A 12434-nucleotide genomic window follows, 5' to 3' on the forward strand; every position below is an offset into this window, starting at 1 on the left:
GTTCTAAAATCGGACTCTATTTTAAAAGTGAATCATTGCTCTTCTGAATTACTAAACTAATGATGCCCGTCATTTGGATTTTAAGTCAAGAAATATTTCTTTATGGATGGTGTTTCTTGACAACTCATTTTTAAAAAATTTAACCATTTTTCCCTCATCAACCTGTCCAGACATGTTATTGCATACCTCTGGTGCAGGTGGGACTTGAACCTGGGCCTTTTGGACCAGGGACAGGGACACTACCGCTCTGCCATAAGAGGGCCCATCTTACCCTTCTGTGCATGAGTCCCACCTGTTCCTCCCCTTTCTGTCTGCCCAGTCAATTCATTAATCAATTGATCCAAATCAACTGCTTCAATATTTGCTGTACTAACAGCATGCAGTATTTGAAGATCTTGTGGCACACTCGTCATGCTGCTGATTCAGGACCAGAATGTCCAGGATCAAATTGAATCTGCTCCAGAGGTTACTAGATTAGATTCCATACAGTGTGGAAACAGGCCCTTCAGCCCAACAAATCCGCACTGCCTCTTGAAGCATCCCACCCAGACCCATCCCCCAATAACCCACACATCCCTGAACACTACGGGCAATTCAGCATGGCCAATCCACTTAACCTGCACATCTTTGGACTGTGGGAGGAAACCGGAGCACCCGGAGGAAACCCACGCAGACACGGGGAGAACGTGCAAACTCCACACAGACAGTCGCCCGAGGCTGGAATCGAACCTGGGTCCCTGGTGCCGTGAGGCCGCAGTGCTAACCACTGAGCCACTGTCTAATAAATTTTTGTTTATCCAAATTCCATCTGATGACCACAAGAAAAATCCCAGCATTTCTTCCTGAGGAGCAGTGTTACAGCTGACGTGACGAAGTGTCGGACCCACCGAACATGCTGCAAATTTTTTCCATATACCCCACTAGATAAAAAGAAAATGCCTCAACACTTCAATAATGGTGGTTTGCGATGACAATGAGATGGCGAGTTAGTTCCAGCAAAGTTCCTCCTGAACTTGTACTTTTGTAGTGGATTTTACTGATGCCACTTCGCTAGTTTATTAATTATATTTGTTAAACCCAGGAAAATAATAAAGTATCATTGCCAATATTTTGGTTAAAGATATGCAAAGATCAATCAAATATTATTTTATTTGCAGCTCTACACATTCTCCACAACTGACTCAGGATGACACGCATTCAAGAATACAACGTTATGCCAACAGGTTAAAAAATGCTTTGCCTCATTGAAATTCTAATTTGTTTCGATACAGTGCCAACTGATTAAACTGGTTCATGCCGGGATGGCTCAGTGGTTAGCACTGTTGCCTGATAGTGCCAGGGACTTTGGTTCACTTCCACCCTTTAGCAATTGTTTGTGTGGAGTTTTCACATTCTCCTCATGTCTGTATGGGTTTCCTCCAGGTGCTGCAGTTTCCTCCCATAGTCCAAGGATTTGCAGGTTAGGTGGGTTAGCCATGGGAAATTCAGGGTTACAGGGATAGGGTAGGGAAAGTTCTGGGTGGGATGCTCTTGGGAGCGTCCATGTGGACTGAGTGGGCCTGCTTCCACACTGCAGAGATTCTGTGTTTTGGCCAAATGAGAAATCACTTAGTTCTTGGACATTGGTGATTAAAAATAAAATTCACCGTTGTCTAGCTCTGACCCTTTGTTTTCCATTTTAATTTAACCCGGGATTTGATCAAGTGCTATGTGTAATGAAGTTCGAATTTGTGTATTTCATTCCCTCCAGCTTTTTAACATGACATTACCAGAATATTGATGTCAGAAAAGTTTACCTGAATTCTTCACCGTGCACAGAACACACATTGCACAGTCACGGTGGTAGTCTTTACATACAGTGAGTGGATGGAGAGGCTGGTGTCACTGGACTAGTAATCCAGAACTGTAGATTAATATTCCATGCACTCACAACTCTCTGGGTGAAGAACCTCCCTCTGACGTCTCCTCTATACCTTCCTTCTAACACCTTAAAACTATGGCCCCTCATGGCAGTCAATCCTGCCCTGGGGAAAGGTCTCTGGCTATCGACTCTATCCATGCCTCTCATTACCTTGTACACCTCGATCAGGTCACCTCTCTTCCTCCTTCTCTCCAGAGAGAAAAGTCCGAGCTCAGTCAACCTCTCCTCTTAAGACAAGCCCTCCAGTACAGGCAGCATACTGGTAAAACTCCTTTGCACCCTCTCCAAAGCCTCCACATCTTTCCTATAATCGGGCAACCAGAACTGGACACAATGTTCCAAGTGTGGTCTCACCAGGGTTTTGTAGAGCTGCAGCATAACCCCGCGGCTCTTAAACTCGATCTCCCTGTTAATGAAAGCCAAAACACCATATGCTTTCTTAACAACCTTATCCACCTGGGTGGCAACTTTAAGAGGAGCTACGCACTTGAACACCAAGATCTGCTGTTCTTCCACACTGCCGAGAATCCTGCCTTTAATCCTATATTCAGCATTTAAGTTCAACCTTCCAAAATGCATCAATTCGCATTTATCCGGGTTGAACTCCATCTGCCATTTCTCAGCCCAGCTCTGCATTCTGTCAATGTCTCGCTGAAGCCTGCAATAGCCCTCGATACTATCAACGACACCTCCAACCTTTGTGTCATCAGCAAACATACTAACCCACGCCTCAACCTCCTCGTCCAAGTCATTTATAAAAACTACAAAGAGCAGAGGCCCAAGAACAGTGCCCTGTGGGATGCCACTCAGCACTGACCTCCAGGCAGAATATTTACCATCTACAACCATTCTGCCTCCTGTCAGCCAACCAATTCTGAATCCAGACAGCCAAATCACCCTGTATCCCATACCTCCTGACTTTATGAATGAGCCTGCCGTGGGGAACCTTATCAAATGACTTGCTGAAGTCCATGTACACCACATCCACTGCTCGACCCTCGTCAACCTGCCTCGTGACTTCCTCAAAGAACTCAATAAGATTTGTAAGGCATGATCTGCCCCTCACAAAGCCATGCTGACTCCCTTTAATCACGCTATGCTTTTCCAAATAGTCAGCAATCCTATCCCTCAGAATTCTTTCCAAAACCTTGCTGACCACAGACTTAAGACTGATTGGTCTGTAGTTGCCAGGGATTTCCCTATTCCCTTTCTTGAAAAGAGGAACAACATTTGCCTCCCTCTAATCTTGCAGTATGTCTCCCGTGGAGAATGAGGAAGCAAAGATCTTCGTCAGCGGCTTAGCAACCTCCTTTCTCACTTGCCGGAGCAACCTCGGATACATCTGGTCTGCCCCTGGGGACTTAGCAATCTTAATGTTTGCCAAAATTTCCAGCACATCAACTTCCTCAATCTTGATCTGTTCAAGCCTGTTTTCCTGCTCCTCAAAGTTCTCATTCACAACAAGGTCCCTTTCCTTTGTGAAAACCAAAGCAAAAAACTCATTTAGGGCTTCCCCTATCCGCTCAGACTCCACGCACAAGTTCCCCATGCTATCCCTGATCGGGGATAGTTCTTTTCTGTCTCTTTCTATTTGCTGCCCTTTTCTACCCAGGAAATAATAATTGACACTGGATTATTTTTAGAGCTTGAGTTGGGTCCCAAAGCATGAAGTTTTTGTGTCTTGTGTGTGTATATCTGTCTGTATTTTTCCCCCATGTCTTTCTCCTGCCTCTCTCTCTCTCTCTCTCACACACACACAATCTGTTTCACAAGGTTGTGCTGCTGCAGTAAGTAAGTCTTTATTTTTTGGTGGCGTTTGGCAGATGCACTGGATGTGACTGGCTAATTCCATTCTGTGGCAACCTTTCACCTCACCCTGAGCACATTAAGCTTCCAGCTTCTTCAGGCTTCTGTGGAAGATGCAGAGTGAGCATGCTCAAATGTAACAAATCAAGTCCATTGACGACAAGGAAATGATTTTTGCTCTTTAGTTATAATGCAAATTTTAAGATGCTTTTATATGACAGGCAAACTCACAATGATGGCTGTAGTGAGAACATCTCTGCAGAAAGTTGGAATGTTTTTGCAGCGTTTGAAAATGATGGCAATTTCCTCTCCACCTTATCAGAAACTGCGTAAGGTGAGCCTATCAGAGGCTGTCGCATCTTTATATAATTTGTTCAAAGCTGGTGCTGAAAGAGCTATTTGGAGTTCTTGTCAGCCACTGCTATTTCGAATGACTAGATATAACAATGGATAAAATTATGTGTGGTCTGTTGTGGAGATCTCTTTGTACCCAATCTTGCAATACTGAATTAAGTACACATTTTCTCTATTCTGCTGTACCCAGAGATATGTAGATTATAGATAATAAAATGTGAGGCTGGATGAACACAGCAGGCCCAGCAGCATCTCAGGAGCACAAAAGCTGATGTTTCAGGCCTAGACCCTTCATCAGAGAGCTTTTGTCACATTTTATTATCTTGGATTCCCCAGCATCTGCAGTTCCCATTATCACTATAGATTATAGATGCTTAGTTTATTTGGTATGCGGCTTTTCAGCTGGTGATGTCTGGACTTGCTGACAGTTAAACTGGTAATGGGTCGATGCTGACTAATACAGGCAGGATGGTCATTTCCTGATAGTTTTGCCATGTTTTAAAGTTTAAAATGTGTAAAGCGATTCTCCAGGCTGGCGTGAATTACAGGATAACAAAGTGTGGAGCTGGATGAACACAGCAGGCCAAGCAGCATCTCAGGAGCACCGCCACACGGCGTGAATTAGATTCTGGTTTCATGAATTGAGCGTTATAACTAGATTAATTTCAACTATTAAATTTAGTGTTGTTTTTAAAGTAGATTGATATTCTAACCAAGTAAGTAGTCATTTAATTTTAGTGAAGCGTTCACTTTTGTTTAGTTTTCAATGAAAGCTATTGGCTGTCTGTAGACTACAGTTTTGCCTTTTTCTGAAGCCAAATCCAAACTGAAAATGTAACTTCCATTATATATGTTAAGATTCGATCTAAAAGGACTCCCTCTTTTGCAATATTGCCCTTAAGCGCAAGGCAACAAACTGACTGGCTGCAGTTTGATAATAAGTCTGTGCATATTTTGGGAGAGGTGTGTGTCGTAGAATACAGGAGAATACTGACTGGTTCTGTATCATATCAAGCAATGATTAAATATTCAAATTAATGAGTAGATTATGTTAGTATAGGTTTTAAAATGTCATTGTTTCTTTTCAGAGAAAATTAATTCACCTTGGCAGCAAAATGTAATTTAAAGCCATTTATGTGTGTGGTTTGAATCCAGTTTAAAAGCATTGGAAGCATATTTATATTTTGTGACATGGTAAATTATCATTGTGCCGCGTTTAAAAATTTTAGTCTATTTTCAAAGTGACATTGAAAACCGTTAGGAGAAATACTTTGAATGTAGTTATTGGATAGCAAAAGTATAAAGTATTGCTGTGTGTTTTGTCGTGTCTGAAGGCCAGTAGTAAATATGAGGTTGAACTTAGTGTTAGCAAATGCGTTTGAATGTAGATTGATGCTGACAGAAGTGATAAAAGCTTAGTTGATCACTAAGTTGAATATTCTGGAGTTGATATCATATTGTCTTTTCATAAAACCTGAGTTGAGTTTGTTCTGTCCACTCACAGCTTTAATGATAACTAAACAGCCTTGCAGCTCACATGCAATATTCCTTAAAACTAAATGCTTTGTCACTGTAACAAAGTGTGGAGCTGGATGAACACAGCAGGCCAAGCAGCATCTCAGGAGCACAAAAGCTGACGTTTCAGACCTCGACCCTTCATCAGAGAGGGGGATGGGGAGAGGGTTCTGAAATAAATAGGGAGAGATGGGGAGGCAGACCGAAGATAAATAGAGGAGAAGATAGGTGGAGAGGAGAGTATAGGTGGGACAAGAGAGTTGCAGTGGGAGAGAGATTCCCTGAGGTTGGTCCGGAGGGAGGGGGGTAACTTCTTCAGGTTAGGCATCCCTGGAAGAGGCAAAGACATGTTTCTGATGGTGATGGTCTTTAACGAGCAGTTATGGAGCATAATTCTACAAGATTTAGTTCATTTGAAGTGGGGAAAGCTTCTGAAGAACTCAAGAAACCTGAACAGAAAAATAGATTTAGAAATAAGGTGTCATTTTGCAGGGTGTTGACAGTAACTTGCATTGACCTCTGCATTCCAGTTGAGCTATGCTGTGCTTCGCATTGGTGAGGTCACATTTCTTCTAGTGACAGTCATTTTGTCAAAACTTTCCCATTCTTGAGTTTTGTGTTTTTGGTGTTTTGATGTTGATCTTGATATCAACAAGGAAACAGCTTTCTTCTCTAGCAGATACCTATAAATTAATGTCTAGCAGCACGGTAAATGCCACAATAGAGTAACACAGGTTACCTGAGCTGCAGCATAAGGAAAGAGTAGAAGAGTTAGCAAACCCAGGTAAATAGAATTGAATCAAAGAAATAATGCAATAAAAGGTCATATCCACTTTGTTAGTTTCATGTGTTCCTAAATTCTGAAGAATGGTCACTGGACCCAAAATGTTAACTTTGCTTTCACTCCACAGATGCTGCCAGACTTGCTGAATTTTTCAATAATTTAATGTGTTCCCACTTCACTAACTCTTTTCCCAGTACAGAGCGGAACCTATTGAATTCTGCAAAAGCAAGAAGAAAAGATAGCTTAAGACATCTTAGGATTTCCAATATCTCTAATAATGATAAGAAAGTTAGCATGAAGGCACTTTATCTAAATGCTGTTGGTATTCACAACAAAGTAGATGAATTAACAGCACAAATCCTCTTGAATGATTCTGATGTGGTAGGCATCTTAGAGACATGGTTGCAGGGAGTTCAGGACTGGCAGTTCAACATCCAAGGATTCACAACTTATCGAAAAGACAGGGAGGTGGGCAGAGGGGAAGGGGTTACCTTGTTAGTCAAGAATGAAATTAAATCTACGGCACTGAATGGCATAGCGTCAGAAGGTGTGGAGTCTATGTGGGTGGAGTTGAGGTACCACAATGGCTAAAAAAAAGTATAATGGGAGTTATGTACAGACCTCCCAACAGTGATCAGGACCAGGGGCACAAGATGCACCTGGAAATAGATAGGGCATGTCAGAAAGGCAAGGTCACAGTGATCATGGGGGACGTCAACATGCAGGTGCACTGGACGAATAATGTTGCCGATAGATCCAAAGAAAGGGAATTCATGGAATGATTGCAGAATGATTTTTTGGAACAACTTGTGATGGAGCCCACAAGGGAACAGGCTATTCTGGACTTAGTGTTATGTAATGAGCCAGACTTTATAAAAGATCTGAAAGTAAGGGAACACTTAGGAGGCAGCGATCATAATATGGTAGAGTTTAATCTGCAGTTTGAAAGAGAGAAGGCAAAATCAGATGTAATGGTGTTACAGTTAAATAAAGGTAATTACAGGGGCACGAGAGAGGAATTGACAAAAATCGACTGGAAGGAGAGCCTAGCGGGGAAGACAGTAGACCAACAATGGCAGGAGTTTCTGGGTGTAATTGAGGACATAGTACAGAGGTTCATCCCAAAGAAAAGAAAGAAAAGAAAGATTATCCGGGGTGGGATTAGACAGCCATGGTTGACAGAGGAAGCCAGGAAATGTATCAAAGAAAAAGAGACAGCCTATAAAGTGGCCAAGAGCACTGGGAAATCAGAAGATTGGGAAGGCTACAAAAACAAACAGAGGATAACAAAGAGAGCAACAAGGAAGGAGAGGATCAAATATGAAGGTCGACTAGCTAGTAATATTAGAAATGATAGTAAAGGTTTCTTTCAAGACATCAGAAACAACCGAGAGGCAAAAGTAGACAGTGGGCCACTCCAAATTGATGCTGGAAGGCTAGTAATGGGAGGTAAGGGAATAGCTGAAGAACTCAATAAGTACTTTGCGTCAGTCTTCACAGTGGAAGACATGAGTAGTATGCCAACAATTAGGGAGAGTCAGGGGGCAAAGTTGAGTATGGTAGGCATTTCAAAAGAGAAAGTGCTAGAAAACCTAAAGGGTCTAAAAATTGCTAAATCTCCTGGCCCCGATGGGCTACATCCTAGAGTTCTGAGGGACGTGGCTGAGGAAACAGCAGAGGCTTTGGATGTGATCTTTCAAAAGTCACTGGAGTCAGGGAAAGTCCCAGATGATTGGAAAATTGCTGTTGTAACCCCCTTGTTTAAGAAAGGATCAAGGCAAAAGATGGAAAATTACAGGCCAATTAGCCTAACCTCAGTAGTTGGTAAAATTATGGAATTCATTGTTAAGGACGAGATTTCTAAATTCCTGGAAGTGCAGGGTCAGATTAGAACAAGTCAGCATGGATTTAGGAAGTGGGGGCCATGCCTGACAAACTGTGAGAATTCTTTGAAGAGGTAACAAGTATGTTAGACCAGGGAATCCCAGTGGATGTTATCTATCTAGACTTCCAAAAGGCCTTTGATAAGGTGTTTCACGGGAGGCCGCTGAGCGAGGTGAGGGCCCATGGTGTTCGAGGTGAGCTACTGGCTTGGATTGGGGATTGGCTGTCTGACAGAAGGCAGAGAGTTGGGATAAAAGGCTGTTTTTCGGAATGGCAACTGGTGACAAGTGGTGTCCCGCAGGGTACAGTGTTGGGGCCACATCTGTTCACCTTATGTATTAATGATCTGGATGAAGGAGCTGGGGGCATTCTGGCGAAGTTTGCCGATGATACGAAGATAGGTGGACAGGCAGGGAGGCTGCAGAAAGATTTCGACAGTTTAGGAGAGTGATCCAGGAAATGGCTGATGAAATTCAACGTGAGCAAATGCGAGGTCTTGCACTTTGGAAAAAAGAATACAGGCATAGGACTATTTTCTAAACGGTGAGAAAATTCATAAAGCCGAAGTACAAAGGGATCTGGGAGTGTTGGTCCAGGATTCTCTAAAAGTTAACTTGCAGGTAGAATCTGTGATTAAGAAAGATGTTGTCGTTCATCTCAAGAGGGTTGGAATATAAAAGCAGTGATGTGCTTCTGAGAATTTATAAAGCTCCAGTTAGGCCCCACTTAGAATATTGTGTCCAATTTTGGGCCCCACACCTCAGGAAGGACATACTGACCCTGGAGCGTGTCCAGTGGAGATTCACACGGATGATCCCTGGAATGGTAGGTTTAGTGGCTGAGGATCCTGGGATTGTATTCATTAGAGTTTAGAAGGTTGAGGGGAGATCCAATAGAAACTTACAAGGTAATGTATGGCTTAGAAAGAGTGGACGCTGGGAAGTTGTTTCCGTTAGGGGAGAGTAGGACCCGTGGGCACAGCCTTAAAATTAGAGGGGGTAAAATTAAAACGGAAATGAGATGACATTTCTTCAGCCAGAGAGTGGTGGGCTTGTGGAATGCATTGCCACGGAGTGCAGTGGAGGCCGGGATATTAGATGCCTTCAAGCCAGAGATGGATAAATTCTTGATCTCATAAGGAATCAAGGGCTACGGGGAGAGTGCAGGGAAGTGAAGTTGAAATGCCCATCAGCCATGACTTAAATGGCAGAGTGGACTCGGTGGGCCCAATGGCCTCACTTTCACTCCGATGTCTTATGGTCTTGTGGAAGTAAAAATAGTGCATGAAGAATATACATTTTTGTTGCAAATCAGTGCAGTGCGGAAGATTTTCATGATGAAATTTGTTGTTTGGTTACATGGCAGAGAAAAGAGTTGTTTCCTAATTCTTCCTTCAGTGTTCAGAGGATTTCTGGGTGTTGGATATATTTTCCCAGGAGCTGGGATCTAAATGATGTTATAAATAAATTTAAAAGCACTTTGCCTAAATAGAATGTTCATGACGATTGCATGATGCGTCTCTTTAGAAGTGATAAGTTTTAGAACAGCCTCTGAATGACATTCCCTAATTTGTTGCAGCTGCAGACAGGGATTCGCCAAATCATTAATTTCCCAAGTCAGGGACGATAAACCAATTCCCCTTGTTTATTCAGCTGTTCTCTCCGTTGGTTGCACCAAGGTTAATTCAGAAAGAATCTCTTCCTTGGAAACCTTTCTCCCAGATCCAAATGAACGTGAATCAGAAATTGCTGGGAAAACTCAGCAGGTCTAGCAGCATCTGTGGATCGCTAACAGGCTTAATGTTTCAGGTTGGTGACCCTTGTTCAGAGTGTTAACTCTGCTTTCCCTCCACAGATGCTGCCAGACCTGCTGAGTTTTGCCAGCAATTCCTGGTTTTGTTTCTGATTTTCAGCATCTGCAGCTCTTTGGTTTTTGCCAAATGAATATAAGTTTTAAGTGGAGGTAATTTAATCAGGCTTTCTTGAATTAACATAAAGAGCAGTTTATCAAATTACTGGGGAGTATTACTGAACAAAGAGACCTTGGCGTGCAGGTTCATAGTTCCTAGAAGTTGGAGTCACAGGTAGACAGGGTAGTGAAGAAGGTGTTTTGTGCACCTGCCTTTATCGGTCAGTGTATTGAGTATAGGAATTGGGATGTCACGTTGTGGCTGTACAGAACATTGGTTCGGCCACTTTTGGAAGACAGTGTGCAATTCTGATCTCCCTGCTATAGGAAGGATGTTGTTGAACTTACAAGGGTACAGAAATGCTTTACCAAGATGTTACCAGGGTTGCAGGGTTTGAGCAATACAGAACAACTGAATAGGCGGGACTAATTTCCTTGCAGTGTCGGAGGTTGAGGCATGATTTTATCGAGATTTATAAAATCGTGAAGGGTAAGGATAGAGTGAATAGCCAAGGTCTTTATTCCCTGGGTAGGGAGTCCAAAACTTGAGGGTACAGGTTTAGGGTGAGAAGGGAAAGATTTAAAAGGGACCTAAGGGGGGCAACCTTTCCAATCAGAGGATGGTGTGTGTGTGTGGAATGAACTTCCAGACGAAGTGGTCGTGGCTTGTACAATTGCATTTAAAAGGCATCTGGATGGGTGCATGAACGGGAAGGGTTTAGAGGGATATGGACCAAGTGCTGGCAAGTGGGACTGGATTAATTTTGGATATCCGGAGGCATGACCCAAGTTGGACCAAAGTGTGTTTCAGTGCCGTGCAACTGTATGACTCCAGATACAAGAAGAAGTAGTAACACAACACACAGGTACAAAAGTAAGCGATGAGTGCAACTGATAAAAGTAAAAGCAAAATGCAGATGAGCCTCTGAATTATTTGTGAAGAGCAAGTACAAAGATGTAGCAGCTGTGATTGGATGTGGCCAGTCGCGTTGACCTTGATAGTTGAGCTGACAGTTTTGATATTGATTTTGTGATCAAAATTCCTTTGTGGTGATTACTTTTGAACTCTCTGACAGCATGTGGAGGAAGAAGGGGTGATTCTATGTTTTTTTCTGGTAGGATAGGGCTGTTAAAAATCGCTATTATCAAAGCTGTGTCCCTCAGCACTCTGGGCCAGACACGAGGACATTTTCTGCTGACAGTGACAGGCTTATTGTTGCATTCAATTTTTAAGCTCTCTTTCATACATTTCTGGAGGGTAACATAGATATGCCTGAAAAAGGTGGCTGTCTGCTGAGAGAGATGCAGTCAGCCGCTCGGTCTGTCTTTTTAGGAGGTCTGTCCCTTTTTGAAATTTCCCTGATTCTTTACAGGTACAGCATTACATTGGCTTCTTGTAGAATTTTTTCAGTGAGATTTGCAGTTTATACTTTCTGTAGCAGTCCTATTTTTCTTTCAAAATAAAGTAATTTTGAAATGAGAAGTGAAAAGAGGCCTGTTTGTATTTTGAAGCTCTGATCTATTGTCATCGTACTGGTTTTGTTTTAAACATTGATTGAAAGTTTTGTAATTCTGGTCAGGTCAGGTATGAGTTGGTTGTGACATATATCTAATTAGAAGTTTGATATTTGAATCTCTATAATGTAAATTATTTTTATTCCTGTAATTGTATAAAGGGAATTAATTTCAAATGTTTAGGTACAAGGTATTGAGGAGTTAAGGGGACAGTAGGAGAGAGAAAATATGCTGTATCATCTGTCATAGTGAGATTTGAAGCCAAGTCCAAATGACATTAGCTTGTGGGTCTGGATTAATAGTCTGATGATATCACTACTCCACCCCCACCTGTAGCATTTTGTGTCTCTTCTTCGTCCACGATAGTTGTCCACCAGTTACCCTTAAAAATAAAATGATTTGACAACTTGAAGAGAAAATTATCTTTGCAGTATTGTATTCTCAGCTGTTTCCTTTGAATGATTCTTTCGGATGAGTTTTGACAGCCTTTCTAATAACAAACAGTATTGCAGTTAATAAAACTGCCAAGGAATGAATGGGTCTTTATGCTATATTTATGGTCGAGTGGTCAAGCCACTATCAACCTGCTAGAATTTCAATCTGGGCCGGCCTAGAGCAGCAGTTTTTGATGAAAATTACACGCATAACCCCTGTAGGACAGGAGCAAAACAAACATAAAGCCTAAAGTCAATCTTTATAATGTTCCCTTCAGGGAACTATTAAAACTATTCTATACTTATAATGAGG

The 12434-nt window shown here is 42.2% G+C and overlaps 1 protein-coding gene across 4 annotated transcripts in view; it reads left to right on the plus strand.

Annotated features, from left to right (window-relative positions):
• LOC132208090 (utrophin-like) overlaps nucleotides 1-12434 on the plus strand; it is a 146956-nt gene that overhangs the window by 65241 nt on the left and 69281 nt on the right. The window contains exon 5 of one of the 4 annotated variants that reach the window (XR_009444182.1): nucleotides 1158-1223. The exons of the other annotated variants lie outside the window; for them this stretch is intronic. The gene's annotated coding sequence lies outside the window, so the exon portion shown is untranslated. The remainder of the gene's footprint in view (nucleotides 1-1157; nucleotides 1224-12434) is intronic. 4 annotated transcript variants of the gene reach the window in all.

The sequence above is a fragment of the Stegostoma tigrinum genome, unplaced genomic scaffold (genome assembly GCF_030684315.1).
Source record: "Stegostoma tigrinum isolate sSteTig4 unplaced genomic scaffold, sSteTig4.hap1 scaffold_288, whole genome shotgun sequence".
Taxonomy (NCBI): domain Eukaryota; kingdom Metazoa; phylum Chordata; class Chondrichthyes; order Orectolobiformes; family Stegostomatidae; genus Stegostoma; species Stegostoma tigrinum.